The sequence below is a fragment of the Astyanax mexicanus genome, chromosome 18, assembly GCF_023375975.1.
Source record: "Astyanax mexicanus isolate ESR-SI-001 chromosome 18, AstMex3_surface, whole genome shotgun sequence".
In the NCBI taxonomy this organism is placed as follows: domain Eukaryota; kingdom Metazoa; phylum Chordata; class Actinopteri; order Characiformes; family Acestrorhamphidae; genus Astyanax; species Astyanax mexicanus.
Window position 1 is genome coordinate 3722301 of NC_064425.1, and position 17622 is coordinate 3739922.

The following is a 17622-nucleotide window of genomic DNA, read 5'->3' on the forward strand; positions in this document are numbered from 1 at the left end:
TTCAATCCAGAGATTAAGATATTTTATAGTTTTTTTATTGAACTTTTCTAATAGACACTTCCAAATCCAGTTCAAAAGTTTTGAACCACTCTGTAATCATGTCTGCAGCTGTGCTGATTTGTGCTGATTGCCGGTGTTATAATATTTATCTTGGCTCCAGATTTCTTCACGTGCCATCCCCTCTGTCCTATGAACCTCCCAACCAGACGCTGTGGAACCCTCGCCTCCCACACAAACTTGTACACAGTCTCTGGTTGGTCCTGGCAGGTCGATGGATCCTGGAGCTGTGTCCTTGGTGTGTAAGATGGCAGATCCACTTCAAATGTTTGGAAACACTCTGTAATCATGGCTGCAGCTGTGCCGATTTGCTCCTCTGTACCGGATACACGAATGATCTCAAATTCGTCTGAGCTTGCCGGTGTTATAATATCTATCTTGGCTCCAGATTTCTCCATTAAGAACTTCACGTGCCATCCTTTCTGTCCTATATATACTTTTGTACATTTTTAGTAAAGTGTGTTAAAAACAACAGATTTGTAACAGAAGTCAATGATCCAGAATTTAATGATACTAATAATGCCCTCCAAATCTGCATATGCATATATATATATATATATATATATATATATATATATATATATATATATATATATATAGATTACATATTTACTCACTAAATATCAGTACTCTCCATGCTTAAACAACATCTAGACATTTAAATGGCTTTTAAATCTCATGTTCAGATGTTTCTATAGGTTTAAAAGATGGAGATTGAGGCAGAAATAATCGATGACTGATCGACTAAATGAAACAATAATCATCAAATCAGTCGACTAACAAAATAATCATTAGTCGCAGCCCTAATTGGCTTTGGTGAGAAAATTGGAAATCGGTCACTTTACCTGCTGCGACACTGAAATCTCTCTTTACCCAATCAAAAAACTGGCCATGCCTGTATTCTGTGTGTATAGTGCCTGACTGTAAAGCAGTAAAAAAATTAGATTTATTGAAACTCTACAAAATATGTGACTTTTCCTTACTAAATCCTTTAGAACAGGTGTGAAGGAATTCAGTTCTGGTCCTGGAGGCACTGCAGGATTACTGCACAGTTTAGCGGTTTTCCCTGCTCATTCACACCTGATTCAACTTAACCGTTAATTGTCAGGTTTAGTAGATGTTTTAAATCAAGGAAATTGTCAAACTGTGCTGACTCCTTCCTTCAGTTCCTCACCCCTGCTTTAACAGCACATTCCACTCCCATATAATATCAGAATTCTGATAATAATTAACAAACTATATATTGCGCAGTCTTACTACGCTGCCATAAAATCTCTCTTAGCTGCCAAACTCTTTGTGAGAGTCTGTGCGCGTTCATTATTAGCCGTCACACATTGATTTAACGTCCTGTTTGCCGAAGCTTGAGGGACTCGTAAAAGTGACTGGAAGTAACCGCTGCCATTTTGGAAAAATACATCACACATCCCATTCAACTATACAAGCAAGAAGAGGAGACGCAGAAACAGTCCAGCTCTTTCTCCAGTTTCCTGGAAGTTACATACCAAACCGCAAGTATTTCTTATTGGCTAATCTTAGTGCGCTCAAATCTTTGAGCCGCCATTGGCTGAGGCTGCCTTAAGTAACCCTTAAAGCATTGTGATGCTACCTAAATCAGTCTAGAGTTAATACAAGGGTTCCTAATCCTGGTCCTGGGGACATCCTGTCCAGTAGATTTTAGTGTTTTCCTGCTTAACACAACTAAAAACACTCTGCAAAGACCTGAGAAACACTGCTTTCATTTAAAAGCCTGTTTACTCTTGGCAATAACCTGCATCCTGAATGATCCAATCACAAATGACTGTCAAAATGCTTTGCCAGCCGTTCATACCATTTATCTTGTGTAAAATCATTCTGGTTACAGCAAGAGTCGTCCATGTTTTCTTTGCACCTCAGCCCAAATCGAGATGAGACAAGCATGTGTGCGGTGCTTGTCTGCTCACAATACAATAATAATAATGTGGCTTTTGCACCCATGTGACTACCTATAAACGCAGTTTGGTTGATGCGTCTTTAAAATGCAATGTACCCTGTTCATACCAAGGTCATAATAGCATTGAATTTTTCATTTTTTAGCCTCCAATTTAGTTAGTTTTAATTAGTTTTAAGGTTGAGGTTGCTAGTTTTTATTATTTTTTATTAGTGCTTAGATTTAGTTAGTTGTAAATTGCTGAAGTTTCAGTTAACAAAAATGTTTTCACTTTCAGTTTTCGTTATTTCGCCCCTTTTTTTTTTATTATAATATCCTTGGTTCATACGTGTACTTTATGCTGGCCAATAGATCTGTGTAATTAATCAGATTTTTTTTTATTAGTCTTAAACTCCATAAACACATCAAAAGAGATATGATAAAGCACTGAATACAGCTAACTCAAACTGCATTACCCATGTGCATTAACAAAGGTGAGGATAAAGGTATACAGGGGTTGAACAATGAAACTGAAACACCTGGTTTTAGACCACAATAATTTATTGTGGTGACTGACAGTTCTGGTGGAAACAGGAGAGTTGAGGTGCACATTAAATTCTGCCGTGATTTGTTTTTTTTTTTTTTTATGTTTTTTGGATACAATCCGGGTTAGCACCCGAACATCCCTTTCAGACAGCTTCCTCTTACAGCGTCCACAGTTAATCCTGTTGGATGTGGTTGCTCCTTCTTGGTGGTGTGCTGACATTACCCTGGATACCGTGGCTCTTAATGCATCACAAAGACTTGCTGTCTTGGTCACAGATGCTCCAGCAAGACGTGCACCAACAATTTGTCCTCTTTTGAACTCTGGTATGTCACCCATAATGTTGTGTGCATTGCAATATTTAGAGCAGAACTGTGCTCTTACCCTGCTAATTGAACCTTCACACTCTGCTCTTACTGGTGCAATGTGCAATTAATGAAACCTCGCACACTAAAATTACAGGTTTCATTGTCCAACCCCTGCCGGTGCACAGTGGCCACACCCCAAACTACTACTCATTACAGGGAAAAATGAGTATGTTTCACATCGATTAGCTGCAGCCCTACAAATTACAAACAAATTACCCAATATGCATGTTGGTGCTACGTGTAAACAGGGTCAAAGAGAGCTGAAGTAGAGATCTCATAAAAAAACAAACAAAAAATAAATTAAAAAATGCACCGTTCACTTTTGATTTCCGCAAGAGAACATATTTTGCCTTTTCAGTTTTTCTACATGAGATGTGGAACTTGTTTAAAGCTTGAAAAAGACTAAATAAATAAGTGAGTCAGTCAACAGTCACTTTTTAGCTCAAACTGTAATCACTGTACGCATGCTCACGGTCCAGAATCCAAAATAAAAGAGAAGAACCAGCAGATCTGAGAAGTAGAAAATGCTCTGGTGTAAACAGCAGGAGCTGGAGGTTTAGATCGATAACCATATCTGTTTAGTATGCTCTGCTTCAGGACGCATCCTGTGCAACATTTGGTAAAACAGCTCCATCTGGAATGAACTCAATAACCTCTACCTCTCACCCTTTTTCTTCCTCTGTCTGTCCTTTCTCTCCTTTCTACTCCTTCTGTCTCACTTTCTCCCCTCTCCTTTAGGCTCTCGCTATGCTTCTAAGAACTTTCTCTTTCTCTGTCTGTCTCTCTGTCTCTCTCTCTCTCTCTCTCTGTCTCTCTCTCTCTCTCATATCAGTGATTTTTCTACGCTGCAGTCCCTGGCCTTGGGGGAAGATCCGAGACACGTCTCGCTCCATGCGGCTATTTACGCTGCCCTCCTGACCCCGATGCAATTAAACGCAGCCACTCTGCTCACACTCTGATCATCTGAAAGAGGTCTTGAGTTCAGATCTGCCCCATCTATGTTTCCACAATGCAATTCAGACAGAGAGAAAAGCAGCAGGTCTTTCTCCTCAATGTCAAAAATAAAAGTTCGATATAGACTTCATGCCTTTAAGGCAATTTTGTATGATTTTCATGGACAATAAATAAAATATGATTTTTTATTTGATGATTATCATTCATTATAGTAGGTCTAAAATGATTTAATAATAAAATGTATGTCAGATCCTGAGAGCTCCATTGTCTAAATACATTTTCTCCATTAATAAACTGAAACACAAACATTTTGTAGATCAGATTTCCATGACTTTTACAAAACTTTGAGTAATTTCATTTTTCCAAAACGTATCCAAGCCTGGAAATTGCTATTTTCAAATTTCAGGTTTTTCATGACCGTACAAACCCTGTAGATAGATTTTTAAAAACAGAGTTTTTTATCAGTATTCTCCAAACCAGAATTATTACCTTTTTTTGCTGTGATTTTAAACTGTAAAAATAGACAGAAAAAACAAGTTATCTTTAATTAAAAAACTCTTTAAAAAGTTCTAAAAAACTTCGCTGCCACTATGATCGGGAGATTGCTGGCTCGAATACCATTCATGCAGCTTATCATCAGCTGCCAGAGCCCTGAGAGAGCACAATTGGCCTTGCTCTCTCTGGGTGGGTACAGTAGAGGGCGCTCTTTCCCCTCATCACTCCTAGGGTGATGTGGATCAGCACAAGGCTGCGTCTGTGAGCTGATGTATCAGTGCTAGTCTAGTCTAGTGTGCTAGTCTTTACTCTCTTAGTGTTGGAGCATCACTAGTGAAAGGGGGAGTCCTAATTAGTGGTTTGGGTAATTAGCCTTGTAAATTGCCGAGAAAAAAAAAATGTAAATAAAATAAAATAAAATAAAAAACATCAAGGTCTGTGTCATCTTCTGGAAATTAGGTGAGATTTTACTTGCCTAGCTATTCACAGTAACCTTTGACCAGAGGTGGAAAACTTCTGCATGCCACTGTTTGCACATACACTGTATATATGTGTGAGAGGAAGATGCTGATTAATAAGCTGATCAGCTTGAATATTTATAGGCTGAGTAAAAACAGCTTCATGCAAACTTAATAGAGCTCCATGCAAGAGCATAATCCACATTCATGTGAAAGTTTGATGTGAAGACAATGTAAAAAGAGTACTCACCCATTCTTAACTGCATCATTAGGTGTTAACCGAAGCTCTAATGTAATTCTCGAACAGCCCCTGAAAGAAAAAGTTGCAAAAATCAGCCTATAATACAGTGAGGACAGTTTCAGCTGACGCATCACTTTCTTATTTCCAGAAGTGGGAAAGTACACTCTGACTGTACCAAATAGCTCCTCCATATCTTCACCTGCAGTCCTTCTGCAGACTCAGCACTTAAACATGTTCACTTTTCTATCTTTTTCATCTCACACCAGTGGGCGGCCTGTGCTTTAGTGTGTCGCTCAGGCAGCTTTTCTCGCTGGAGCTAAACAGCATACAGGTGAGAATGCTGGAAGACGTGCACTGAACGCTGTGGTGATCATAATCTTTTTTTTTATTTTTACCTGCCAAAAATAGAGGTCATTCCTTCCATTCCTGATCCAGACTATGCTATTCGAATAGCTGGCCTTCTTCAAAGAGAGTTTTGCGAAAAATTTGCCTTTTTTTCCTGTGCATTTTTCAGCTCCACGTCTGGGCACCCAATCAAAGTGCAGTCTGAAAAAGGTGCTCTCTGCATGAGAGCCAGTAGAGAATTATTTATTTAATTTATTTATTATTACTTTTTGTTTGTTTGTTTTTATTCTAATGTTTTAGATTTTTTATTCTTGCTCTTAGTTCTATGATTCATTTAACCATTTCTTATCATTCTTAACATTTTACTTCCCTTTAACTTGTTTTTATTCTATTTTAGAATTTTCTGTTTTACATATATATTTTATTTCTACACACACACACACACACGTATATATATATATATCTTTTTAATATTTTATTTTTTATTATTTCTACATTATTATTAATTAGATGTTATAAATGCTCGGCAACATTGTAAATAAGGGTCACCCTCAATTTATTGATATTTTATTATTTTTTTTAATGCAATTACAAAGTAGTAGAGATCATTCTTTTAGCCAATCCAATTGGTCATTGCTCTAACCACTGAGCCAATCCCAGCACAGGAGGGAGTATTTTGCTAGCCAATAGCAGCACACGTGAAAATGGAACCAAGACATGACAAAACTATGGTGACCACTAAGGGTGTGACGAGACACTCATCTTACGAAATGAGACGATACACGATACTGGGTTCAGGAAAACGAGACGAGATTTTTAAATATTTTAAAGAAAACTTCAAAAATTTAAAATTAAATAAATAAAATAATTATTTGACAAAATCATATAACACAAACTCAACAGACTGGTTTCTCTCACAAATTGAGTCTATAAAAAATAAAAAATATTAATAAGAATGTCTGAATTTTCCTCTTCTGCTAAGAGCTGAGCTGCTCTGACTGTTCAGCTGCTGCATCTGCCACTATTGCTTCTGTGTTGCCAGATCCCTTTTAAAAGTCTACACTAAACGTTTTTTTCTTTCTGTGAGACTTTGAGGTTTTAGCTTGATGAGAAATATTGTCAAGTTTTAATCTTGCAAGGTCTCGTGCCTCAAGTTCTCGGCACACCTCTAGTGACCATTCTTGTAAAGGAAGCAGTGCACAGTAGGCCTGTCACGATGACAAAATTTTCAGGACGATATATTATATTATATATTATATATATTATATATAATATAATATATTATATATAATATAATTATATATCATTCTTTTACTGGGAAAGTGGCAGCTATCAGCAGACAGTTTACTGATGCGACATGTAGCAGTCCTACATCATGCTCTGCTGCCCGGTATCCCTCTACCGAAGGCGTCGCTTTCTCCTCGTTCGCTCCTCTCACTGAGAACGAGACACTCGCTCTCCTAACGCGTAGCCGTCCTACTACGTGTCCACTTGACCCGATTCCTTCAGACCGTCTGCAAACCATTGCACCTGCAATCATTCCGGCTATTACTCACACGATCAATGCCTCTTTAACATCTGGTGTGTTCCCGACTGCTTTTAAACAAGCACAGGTCACACCACTGCTTAAAAAGCCTTCTCTCAACCCCGCCCAGGTTGATAAGTAGTTGATAAGTGACCGGTCTCACTACTGCCTTTTCTTTCTAAAACATTAGAAAGAGCAGCTCTCAATCAAGTCTCTGGCTTCCTCACCCAAAATGACCTCCTGGACCAGAACCAATCTGGTTTCAAGAAAGGGCACTCTACTGAGACGGCTCTGTTGTCTGTGACGGAAGCGTTAAAAACTGCTAGAGCTGCAGGACAGTCCTCAGTGCTCATTCTGCTGGACCTCTCGGCTGCTTTCGACACAGTCAACCATGACTTCCTCCTAACTATACTCTCGAACATGGGGATCTCAGACAATGCGCTGTCATGGTTCAGATCGTACCTCACTGGGCGCTCGTTCAGGGTGTCATGGCAAGGACGGCTGTCCCCAGCCCACTCATTACCCACTGGGGTTCCCCAGGGTTCGGTACTGGGACCTCTTCTCTTCTCAATATACACCACCTCTCTAGGTCGGGTTATCCGCTCACATGGTTTTTCCTACCACTGCTTTGCTGACGACACTCAGCTATACCTGTCGTTCTCACCAGATGATCACTCAATCTCTGCACGGATATCACAGTGTCTCTCAGACATATCCGCATGGATGAAGGAACATCACCTCCAACTAAACCTCTCAAAGACTGAACTTCTGGTCATACCAGCAAAACCTTCTGTTCACAACTTTGCCATAACCATCGACTCTCTCTCTCTCTCACCGACAAAGGTTGCTAGGAACCTGGGTGTCATGGTTGATGACCAGCTTCTCTTCACGCACCATGTGGCCTCAGTTGCTCGATCCTGCCGCTTTGCGCTTTACAACATCGGAAAAATTCGACCGTTTCTGACGCAACAGGCCACCCAACTCCTGGTACAAGCTGTGGTAATCTCACGCCTCGACTACTGCAATGCCGTACTAACTGGCCTCCCGGCCTGTGTAGTAAAACCACTACAGATGATTCAGAATGCAGCAGCACGTCTGGTCTTCAACCAACCAAAACGGGCACATGTCACTCCGCTGCTAATTGAGCTCCACTGGCTACCGGTTGCTGCTCGCATCAAATTCAAAGCGCTTACAATCGCCTACAAGGTGATGACAGAACAGCTCCTTCCTACCTGCACTCACTCCTGAAGGCTTACGCTACCTCCCGGCCGCTGCGCTCCTCCAATGAATGTCGCCTCACTTTGCCAAACACTCACACAAAGCAATCCAGACTGTTCTCATACAGAGTTCCCCAATGGTGGAACAAACTACCTTCCACTACCAGATCAGGAGAATCTCTCACTATCTTTAATAAACTCCTGAAGACAGAGCTCTTCAAAGAGCACTTACTCTCCTAACACCTCTAACAAACTAACTAATTCTAACCTCATCTCCTTCTTCCTCTTCTCTACTCCTCTATCCCATTATTTCCCTCTGACCTCCTTAAGGCCCTATCTATAGATGCTTTATTTTAACTTCTATTATTTTTGTACTTAACCTCTTCTATTATTTGCACTTCAATATTGTAAGTCGCTTTGGACAAAAGCGCCTGCCAAATGTAATGTAATGTAATGTAAATGATATAAATGATAATATTGTCATTTTAAAGCACCACTATATATATATTTTTTTCTTGCTTCTGGACTCCCCAAAGGAGCTTTAAGACAATGTGTCTTAAATAGTAATATAGTAGTACGATACTTATCGCACAATAAGTTGATAACATAATTATCAGGACAAGCCTAGTGAACACACACATACACAGTGTGAAAATGCTTGCACGGAGAAGTAGGCAGCCAAAGCAGTAAGAGTTCCAGGTATCAAACCCACAATCTTCTAATCAACTGGTCATTGCTCTCTAATCGCTGAGCCAATCCCAGCACAGGAGGAAGTATTTTACTAGCCAATCCCAGGAGAGTATGAAGTAATCTATTAGCCACTTTTAGCATAGGAAAAGGATTCTACTAATTAGGGCTGCACGATATTGGAAAAAAATTACATTGCAAATGTTCTTTTTTCAGCGATATAATGGGATATTAAATAACGCAGTCCGGACCGATAAAGACTTGAGTCAGAGCCAAGATCTCAAAACCCTGAGGAAAACCTTTAATCAGCATTTAAGTGGCTTTTTAAAAGGTAAATAAGAGTGTTTGTTTCTCTGGGATTCAAAGCGTCAATTCAGCTGTAACTGGAAATATCTGCACTGCAAAACTGTGCTGGACTGAGGTGCACAGCTTTCCACACATGCGTTTAGAAGCATGTGCCCAACCATGCGGTTATCTCGATGCTTAAACAATATATCGTGCAGCCCTACTACTAGTCAATCTCGACTATTAGCCAATCCTATGGTGTAAGATAGGCTACTATATTAACCATTTAAAGTGTACAATTAAAGTACAATTCCATTATACATTTCCAAAACAAAAGGCCAGATTCTATTGGCCAATTCTAGTGCATGACACAGGATACTACTAGCAAATCCCAGAGTAAGAGACAGACCTCAAGAATTATAGTAGCCAATCCCAGTGCAATAGACAGGATGCTATTCACCAATTTGAACACAGGGGGGAAGATTACATTAGCAAATCTCTTATCGTGATCAGGTCTCCATTAGCCAATCCAAGCACTGAAGATAGGATTTTATCAGCCAATCCTAGCCCAGGAGACATAATATTACTAGACAATGTCTAGTATAAAGCAGGACTATTACTAATAGATATTAAAGTGTAAAAGGCAGAATTCCAATACCCAATCCCAGGACCAGAGACAGGATACTACTAGCCAATCCCAGCACAAGAGGCAAGATAGTCATAGCCAATCACAGAACAGGAGACGGAAATTTACTATCCACTCTTAGAGCAGGAAGTACAATTTTACTAGCCTCTAGGCAGTCTCATCTCAGCATAGAGAAAGACAAAAAAGGTGCTAGACATATTTAATCATTAGCGTTCCAGTCTCCATTAGAACTGGTGGGTTTCATCGATAACTAGAGCTAATTAGAGCCTGACATCCCAAACTCAAAAAAAAGGGTAAAGGAAAGAAAAGAGGAAGCTGTTCCAGCTCATTTTCACTCCTCCCTTCAGTGGAATTCCTGCTATTATGCAGACTGTCAGACTTTGAGTTCAGTGATTAAACAGGAATCCTGCAGAACGGTCAACAGCCCAAATGAGCAGCCCCATGCTTTAACACCTATTAAAAAATATCATTAATGACTGTGATGAGTGGGGAATGAACATACAGCAAAGGCCTTTTGGTAATTAAACAGGTTCTGTTCAAATTATGGTTTTAAAGAGTGCACAATTGCAAATTTCTGAGATTTGAAGGACCAATATACAATGCATCGTCAAAGAAATAATTGCAAAAACAATTGCACCCATAGAAAGAAGTGTGGGATTGCAAATGCTATTCGGAAGGAAGATAAAGGTTACAAGAAACTAGGGGAGGGTGATATAGCCCTAAAATATTATCACGTTATTTTATTGTATTTTTGCGATATCGATACTCTTGGCAATATGACAAAACACTGATTATAAAATATATATATATATTTCAAAAATACACTCACTACTGCAACACAATGAAAATTACATTGTATTATTACATACGATATGATTTTTTTTTAAATCAGATTTGTAACAGAATCAATGATCCAGAATGTCATGATACTAATAATAATAATAATGCACTCCAAATATCTCCATACATCCAGGATTAAAGTAAAGTAAATGATACTGGACAGATATAATCTGTCTCTATTAGATATAAAATGGGAAATGAGAACAGTGTGCATTTTTCTTTTGTTAAAAACAGTAAAAAAAAAAAGAAAAAAAAAGTAATACCCTGGTTTAATAATTAGGGGTGGGTGATATGGCACCATATTTCAGGGGATAATATCGTTCACAATGTTCAAAAATGTAAGCGATATTATTGCGTACGATATATGGCACACCCCTAAATGAGATTTTTTTTTTGTAACAGAAGTCAATGATGAATAGATTGGCAAATATTCAACTGTTTGCAGTTTAACTCTTTCATAAACACGTTTCTGTGGTGAAGGGATGGTCAATTTCAGTGCTAATCCTGTTTTCTATATTAACGGTTCTTTATATTAACTTTTTAGTTATACACAGCCTGGCCAAAAAGAAAATGTGTCCACCTGGATGTAAGTAAGTAAATGATGTGGGGCTGGTTGATGCTGCAGTTGGTCTGCAGGTTTAGGTTCAGCAACTGTATGTGCTGAAAGAATGAGGTCAGCTGAATATACCTGAATATACACCAGGTTATTCCATCAATATATTTATTTTTCTTCATATTCCAAGATGACTGGAATGTCAGGATTCATGGTTCTGGAATTGTGAAAGAGTTCAGGGTTCAGGAAGGAGATCATCATTTTATCATTTTCACACATGGATTGAGAGAGAGTTCACCACAGAGTCCAGATCTTAACCTCATTGAGAATCTTTGGGATGTGCTGGATGGAGAAGAGCTGCTTTGTGCAGTGGTCAGACTCTACCATCATCAATGCTGCTGCTAGATCTTGGTCAAAAATTAATCCAGCAACACTGGATTGAAATAAATCTTGTGACGTTGCAGAAGCTTATTGAAACAATGACATAACAAATGCATGCCGCAATCAAAGATATCTTAAAGATAGAAGATATATCCGGCAATGTGTCCGTCCATGATATATCTTTCTGGGTGCAACTTTTTTTTTTTTTTTTTTTTTTGGATGAGGAGTCTGTGGAAATCAGAGCTGTGTTTAAGATATAAAAAATCCCTATTGGCTGGGTACACTCCATGTAATGCAATCAGTGTAAATTTTAGGAGTGAATATCAAGAGTGAATCAAATACCATAAAAATAAATAACTCTGGCAAAAAACACGACTTTGCCTAGATGGACGTAATCATCTTAATCAAATTTATTAAGGTTCCATGTGGCCCTAATCCTGTAGAATTCCTTGCAAGACCTTGCCAATATTCCCACTTTACAGGCGGTAAAATTGGGGGCATGTTCTACTATGCAATTACGGGTTTCCTCAGGTCACCACAAAGAACTGAAAAATAAATTGTTTACATTCCTCCCAGTAATTCGGTATTACGGTATAGACTACTGACAAACCCTGACAAGGTCAGTGTGTTACTCTGCACAGCTCTATATCTGTACTTCAATAGGAACCTGTTTAAAAGCATCTGTGTTGGTTTTCAGAATGGTCAGTTGTACTTCCCATATGCCGTTACTGCAGCCCCATATGTGAGATGCATTCATTTGTCACTGTGAACGCTGTTCAACAAACAGTGGGCTTTTTATATATTATACTCATTCATACGCTGCTTACAAAAGCTTCTATTATACAGTTTTGATGCTTACCTCATGGTGATATTAAGGTGTCAATGTATTTCTGGCAATATACCAGGGTTCATACACTTTTTAACTAAAACATTTCCATGACTTTTCTAAACCTTCACGGCAAATTTTCATGATCGTACAGTCTTTAAAATATCAGTGCAGACGTGACCCGGTGGATTTGCCTAAACATTCAATTATTTTTAACATCAAAATAGTTTTTCTTAGTCAATAAACAGAAACACTGAGATGTGTAGAGCAAATTTCCATGACTTTTCCAAAACTTTCTAGGTATTTTTATTTCTGTTTCAAATTCCATGACTTCTCCAGGTTTTTTATGATGGTATGAACTAGAGTTGCACGGTGTACCGAAGGTTCGATTCTTTTTCGATACTACGTCATCACAAACGATTCGGTTCTTTAGCGTTCGATGCTTTCGATACTGTATATAGCCCAGTCACTAGCTTCAAATGAGTCAAATTAGTATGCGCGATTTGATTCAGTTCATAAGAAAACTGATTCACACCGCAGCAGTCGGTGTGGCAGGATTCAGATAAACTTAGTGTTCTGAACAAATGAATCGATTCACGCGCAAGCCAGCAGAGCAGCAGCGAGTGTAGAATGGCGACGGCTAAAATAACAGATGTCTCTCGTCCGCGACTTGTGGACAAAACGGGCGCGAGGAGTGAAGTGTGGGAAAATAGTCTGAGATGTAGGCATCTGTTTTTTATTGATATTTTTATTTTTAAATAAAATAACAAAAACTGAAAGTGAAACTAAACTACTTTATTAGCGCTGTTTTCACTCCCGCAGCGGGGGGTGTTGTGCCGATTCTGTCCGCGAAGCGGGAGTCGGATTCAGAAGCGGATTCGGCACAAGGGCAGGGGCACCTCGCGCTCTGCGGTGTTAGTTGTAAGCGCTCGCGCTAGCCGCAAAATACGACAGAAAACACAGAGGGAGCTGCAGACTTATGTATGGGACTAGAATATGAGCACGAGGAGATCAAAGAGAACCTTTACCTGTGAGTAGCTCACATCAGAACACGCAAATCTCTCTCTCTCTCTCACTCTCGCTCTCTCACTCTTTCTCTGTGTCTCTCTCTCTCGCACGTGAACGCCTCCGCGTTTGACCTGCAGAACTGTGTTTAGCTGTTCTTAAAAATCATTTTAATTAAATAATAGTTCTATGCTTCTATGTTACAGTGTTATTTAACATAATTCTGATCATATTTCGCTCATTTAGCAGACAAGCACCCTGATCTCTACAAAGAGCTGAGAAGTCGACAGGTTAGTGGAGTTAGTCAAGATACACTCTGTAGCTTTACTAAGATTTACTAGCGACTGCTAGTAAATCACGTTAACACGGAGAGGAGTGTGCAGGAGTTTTGTTTTGGACCCGTGGTTTTCTCTATTTCTCCATTATCCCATTGGCTGTGAAACATGAACTCAAGATGTTCACGTTTTCGCGTTTCCATCGCAAATCTGTGGTCAGGCACGTAGCCTGCTTGCTCGTTACACTGAACATGGGCTTATTAAAAACGGTAAACGGTTGATTAATAAAACGGAGCAGTGAGTGTTAAAATGAACATAACATTGTAATGTTCTTCTGTCTCTTTATTTTCCTTATTCAGAACTTAACTTCTGCCTGCCCGTCAGGTTCACATAGTCAGGCTACCATTACCTCTGGTTTTAGTTTTAGTTTTTAGGAAGTGTTTAGATAATTATGTTATAGTTAAGGTTATAATAACGAAACTTGTTTTTGTACAAATGTTTCATTTTAGAATAAAAACGTTTGCACCGATTGTTCAGTGTTCAATCCAGTTCAGTCAAAAATAAACATTTTATGTTCAGATATTTTTATTGTTTTTTTTCTTCCAAGTATCGTTTTGGTATCGAGAATCGTGATACTACAGTTGGTATCGGTATCGAAGTCAAAATTTTGGTATCGTGACAACCCTAGTATGAACCCTGATATACACATCTTCACTAAAAAGATGAATAAGACAATGTATTTTTATCTAAATTTGAAACACAATTCAGAGGTTTGTATATTTTGTCTAAACAAAGTTGCAATAAATCTGATTGGAAGATTTATTCATCATAAAGCAAGATAATGACCCAAAACACAGTGCCAAAACTACACAGACTAGCCCTACAATCTCCAGACTCAAACCCTATAGAAGGGGTAGGCAATTTAGTTTGGCCGCGGATTTTTCCAAGCTATTACGTGGCGGGCCACTAAAAAAATAAAATAAATCAAATTGGTAAAATGAAGTGTAATGGGATGAAGTGCTACAGACTAGTAGCTCTCCAGCTCAGAGGGTTGTTGAACCCAATTGCAGAACAGTTGATCTCAAAGCAGGTTAAGCCAAGAAGAAAGGGAAAAATAAATAAATAAAGACACAGCAAACGCTACTCACGCGGCATCAAACCCGTGTCGTGAGGGTCGTGGTCCAATACTCTACCACCGCAGCATCCAGCTAATGAATTGGGACACGGGAAAAATGAGAACAAGGCGGAAACTAAAGTCACACCGAGGGCGACAGAGAGAGACAGGTGAGGAATGTAAACAAAAGCTCGCTATAGATGCATTTTATTTATTTTTTTCTTTTCCATTATCGTTCATTATAGCTCAAACACCCTTACAGGCCAGATGTTTCATGCTTGTTTCATGCCTATATTACATGCTAAAGAGAATACTAAAGAGAATAACTCTCAAAAACAAACTCCTAACTAAATGATGCTGTGGTGAAAGCCTGGAAAAGCGTCACAAAAGAAGAATGGAAAAAAGTGTGTCTGTGAAAAGGTCACAGACTTGATGTATTTATCGCAAGCAAAGGATCTGAAATTAAATATTTTAGTATATTAATCTATTTTAAGTTTCTCTCTTACAATACTTTTGCTTCAAAGAGAAAAAGGTGGGTTCCGACAAAACATGATTTTTTTTTTTTTTCAGATCCAGATGTAAAACACCTGGAAATAAATCAGGTGCTAGACTAAAAGCTAACCCAATTAACTAGCTACAAGCTCTCTAATGGCCCTGAGGACACTAAGAGGACTGTAGAACTTTCCTGTAAGACACTGTGGAAGTCCACCATGAAACGAAATCACTAAACTTTCAGACCTGAATTATGTTCTAGTTATGGAAAAAATATACGTTTTTCTGTCTGTAATACACAAAATATTTCATATTTTTACTAACCTAATATTAAATCTATATTAAAATAAATTCAGTTAACACTTTTTTGTATTCCTAAACATGATAAACAGTGTTCTAAATCACAAAGAATAAGTAAAAAAATGAGCTGGTATTATTTTGCCTCATTTGTTCTGTAGTGCTGACATGCCTTAATGTCTGAGTTGCTGATGGGCGGGGCTAAGCTACTGTTTCATTGGCTGATTTATGATCTATTCTGATAGACAACAGGTCTCAATTAGTTTTCTGTGCAACAAAACATAAAAAAAGAAACTAGATGATTGTCCATTGTAATTTGAGGGTTATAAAAAAATAAAAAATCTGCCAGTACTAATAGGATTTTATCATCAACATGCATCATCATAATGTAGATAAACATTGTATATTTGTATATAATATAAATTTAGCTGTAAGTTTAGCTGGTGTAAATTGCACTCTTTTGCATTGTGTGTGTGTGTGTATATATATATATATATATATATGTGTGTTTTATATGGTTTATGTGTGTATGCGGTGGCTGCTGCAGTTCTCGTGTTTCTGTCTGCCTCTGTGCAGTCATCAGATGAGATGACAGCCGTGCTTTTTTTTTTTCTCTCCTCTGTGTGTCCTTGAATGAACCAGTGTCCCATTTGCCTCCATCCCTCCCCCTACTCTCTCTCTTTCTCTCCCTCTCCACCTTTCCACCCCATTATCTTTCATGCATGCTCCTCTGCTCTCCCTCTCAGTCTCTCTGGCTTCTTAATGTTCAGGACTTGTTTTGGCACTCCCTTTCTAACTCTTCCCCTCAGCCTCTCCTACTGATTCGGTGCAGTCTCTGTAGAGAGCAGAGCTGCACAATATATACCAGCTCTGTTAGTATGTTACTACATGCATTATAATAGTGTTGTTCTTATAATATATTAAAAATGCAGTGTTGCATGAAATCATGATGTGGTTAAATTGTCAAACTGTACAAACAAGATCAAAATAGCTTGATTATATAGACTGGATTATGTGATTAGCATTGATAGCAGTGGCACTGATACGTTACCAGTTTCAATATCAGCATAGATGTTTAATAGGCAATGCTCTGAACATTTGAAGGGCATTTAAATCCCATGTTCAGATGTTTCTATTGGTTTAAAGCAATTTAGAAAGCAAGAAACAACAAAAACTGTATTCACAGCAAGCAGAGGCGGAAGGAATGGCAGGAAAAAAACGTTGATTAATCACAAAAATAATCGGCAGGTTAGTCGACTAATAGAATAATCATTAGTTGCAGCACTAGTTGACACCAGCAGAAAATGTTGGTTGGGATACTGGTAGAGAACTTGGCTAGTTTTGGGGCGGGGTTTACTTTTTCTCCATAGATATTGAATTAAAATCAGGTGACTGTCTATTTATAATCAGAAAAACTGAGAGACTGCTGGCAATCAAGTCAAAGAAAATCTGTGTGAACTGTCACATGAACTGCCTATAGAAGCTCACTGAGCGATCACAATGCCTCACAAGTCCTGAAAAATAATAATAAAAAAAAGGTTCAATATCTGGAATTGAGACTCTAAATACCTCTAAATTCTGCAGTGTTGTGGGTGGAATTTATATTAAATGCTTTGTTCACTGTTACTGAAACTGCATCCAATCTTTTTACTTTTTACAGTTGCAGTCTTTCACTGTAAAATGTACTTGGTTTTATAGTGTAAGCTTATTTTTTTGTAATAAAAGGGTTCCTCACACTTCTCATTTAAGAAAAATGCATTTTTGTCACTGGTAAATTTACTGGCCATTGTGTATATATATCCATGAAAAACAATCTGCAAAATTTAAATTATGAATGAATGAATAAATGAATGAAGTTCAACTTATATAGCGCCTTTCTAGAAACCCAAGGACTCTTTACAATTTACACGTTTTACACACAACCATTTATGCTCGGGACTCATCCACACTCCACATTAAAATACTATTGTGAATTATTTGGCATGCTTTTCAGTACATCCCATAAGGTTCAGTTTCAAAGCCTATAAAACTTATGTCAGATGACAGCAATGCAGTTATAAAAGCATACTACTAAGACGTAAGCAACTGAAATTACTCTAATAGGTCAAATA

General features: G+C 38.4%; 1 long non-coding RNA gene across 1 annotated transcript in view; it reads right to left on the reverse strand.

Moving 5' to 3' along the window:
• The window catches only part of LOC103030577 (uncharacterized), an 82679-nt gene that overhangs the window by 17519 nt on the left and 47538 nt on the right, over window positions 1–17622 (reverse strand). Inside the window, exon 3 of the long non-coding RNA XR_007425257.1 lies at window positions 5033–5092. This is a non-coding gene — a long non-coding RNA (uncharacterized LOC103030577). The remainder of the gene's footprint in view (window positions 1–5032; window positions 5093–17622) is intronic.